Below are 2,933 nucleotides of genomic sequence, written 5' to 3' on the forward strand. Positions count from 1 at the left end.
TCTTGATCCACTTGGGCTTAAACTAGGACTTCTTCCCCTTTAGCCTCTACCAGAGATTTTCTAAGAGTTCTGAAAGGCTATATGAAATGCCTTTCACTTTAAATGAGAAAATCACCCACTAGGAAAAAAAATTTTTTTTTATTATTTGGTCTCCATTGAGTCCACAGATTTATCCATGATTTGAAAGGATTGTGGCTGTTATTGTCCCCAGATGTCAAAAATCTTTTCCCTAGAGACATGAAGATCTTTACTTTCCCCTCACATTGCTTATGTGGCCAGGGTAGGGCTTGGGAGGAGATTCCAATCTTTGAAGCTCTAGATATAGAAGCTAAATTGGGAGCTAAGGATCTAGAAGGTTAGAATAGGAAGCCTCAAATTCCCTACTTACCCAAACTAGTAACTTGGCATTTGGAATTGGGAGGATCCTTAGAAATCATTCAGTTCCAGTCAGCTATGTGTTTGAGTGGCTGGGTGGCAGATGCTGAGAAAAAGAAGCTGTCTTGCCCAAGTCAAAATGACTTGACCTCAGGAAATCCACAGCCAATTCTGTGACTCCAGGCAGCTCTGTGCTGCCATAGTGGGAGCCGGAGAGGGATGCCTACCTTCAGTAGTCAGTTATGGTGGCTGGATGGAACGTTGGAACTTCCAGTGATACCTATCCATCTCCATGACTCTCCCAGGGAGTCCCAAAGTCAGACAGGGACTTTGAGTGACTATGTAGAAGCTTCACAAGTTCAGAGTGGTTTTCAAGTCTCAGCTCCTTATCTACCAGGTCCTATGGGGTCAAAGCTTGATCACAAGGGCACCCCCTCCCAGGCTGAAGCACTGCTTGTCTGGCTGTTCCAGCTACTCTAGACAAGACCAGGATTCCAGTTACTTATTCCTGAGATCAGCCTGGAAACTTTCATATGAATAGAACTTGGCCCCAGAGGCCCAGATGGGGGCCTGAGGAAGTCATGGGAAGCAGACTGAGTATTTCCATCCTCTCCAGTCCCTCAATATCCTCCAAGATCTACTGCAGGCCCAACCCAGCTCTGTAGTTGTGTGTGTGTGTGTGTGTGTGGTGTGTATTTAGGGGTGATGCAGACAGATCGGGGGTGCTCTCTGTCCTTGGATTGGAATCCCTCACATTAGCCTACCTTTGGGTTCATTTACCCCCTGCTTGCCCCCATCGACATGGTTTTTCTAGCCTCAGGAATCGTCTGACCCAGAGATGCAGGCCAAGCCTTAAACCAGGGGAGGTGCAAATGAACCGTGGACCTTGTCCTGAGGGGCCCTTCCTGGCCTGAGATCAGTGCATGTTAAGCGGGCCAGGAGGCTCCCAAGGAACCCAGTCAAGACGAGGGGGGCCTAAGGACTTCCCACTTTTGTCCAAGAGCCTTCATTCCCTTCCTTGCTCTTGTGTAAACACCTGGTAGGGCAGATTTTTCAGTAATGCAACGGCAGACACCGCCCCCAGCGAGGTCTGTGCGCCCGCTGGCGCGTGGCAAAGCGGCCCCGCCGGCGGGTGAGGTCTCTAACCTCAAAGGCACAGCTGGAAAGCATGGGAGTCCTATCTTTCTCCCACCCACGGGAGACCTCCTCTACCTCGCTAGGTGCACCTTGCCCTCCAGGGATCCCCCATCCTCAGGAGGAGATTGACCTCAGGGCGGAAGTTCCCGCTGGACCAAAACCCGCTTAGAGCATCGGAGGAGGAGCGCTGGCGTCTGCCCTCGCGGATTTGCTTCGCAGCCTCTCGGACACCGCTTTGGCCAGCTCCTCACGCCCCTACGTCCCTGCGCGCTGCTCCTCCGGCTTCCTGGGGCGGCCCTTGAGAAATGTCGACGTCGTCGTAACCCGTGTGTGGGTGTGCGGGGGCCTGTAAGCGCCCCGCATGTGCCTTTCATTTAATCCTCACAGCAACAGACCTGCGTTAAGGGCAATTGTTACTCCCGTTTTATAGATAAGAAAACTGAGGTTTAGGAGATTAATTTGCTCAACCTCTAGAGACTGATGAATAATGAGGTCCGAACTCCAACACTGGTCTTTATGGCACCAAATCCAGGCTCTGACCATTTCTCTTTCTCTTCCTATTCAAAAACCAAGTCGTTTCCAACTTTTAAAATGGAAATGAATCCCATTAAAAAGTACTACCTGATACAAATAGACTTGAGATATTTGGGAAGTTACTAAAGGGAAAAGGAGGAAACAAAGGGATTTGGGAAAAATAAAATATTGACTCCAAAATAAAACGAATCCTTTAACACATAGCATTTAAAAAATCGAGGCATAGTTGATGTAAAACCAAAAAGGTATGGACTGAACTCAGCTCACTTATCCGTACCCCTGCCACCCTGTTTCATCTCCGAGCTTTGTCCATTAGAGCAAGGAGGGAGCTATGCCTGGAAATGTTCACCTGTAGCTGAATCCTCTGAGACTCAAACTCCTCACTGTCTCATGGCCCCATAGCACTGCAGAGAAAGAAAACGATGGGGTCAGTCTGGTGCTAAAATACTTTCCAATCCTGCTCTCTCCCTGGGGAAAAATGGGAGTTTGATGAGCCTAAACATTCTGAACTTGATTCCATGAGGGTTCTCAGAGGCACACTCCTTGATATTGTGTGTGTGGATTTGGGGGATGTGGACCCACAGCCTTATTGATTTGTTTTCTAGTAGCAAATTTCATATACATAGAAAACAGTAAAAATGAAATTTCACACATATAGAAGAGCATGCTGCTGCTGCTGCTAAGTCACTTCAGTCGTGTCCGGCTCTGTGCGACCCCATGGACTGCAGCCTACCAGGCTCCTCCTCTGGGATTTTCCAGGCAAGAGTACTGGAATGGTTTGCCATTGCCTTCTCCACAGAAGAGTATCATAACTCCTTAAACTCATCACTCAGTGTCAACCCTTATCAACTCAAAACCAATCATATTTCAGTTTTTTTTTTTTTTTT

Source organism: Bison bison, unplaced genomic scaffold (assembly GCF_000754665.1).
Source record: "Bison bison bison isolate TAMUID 2011002044 unplaced genomic scaffold, Bison_UMD1.0 scf7180017864180, whole genome shotgun sequence".
In the NCBI taxonomy this organism is placed as follows: domain Eukaryota; kingdom Metazoa; phylum Chordata; class Mammalia; order Artiodactyla; family Bovidae; genus Bison; species Bison bison.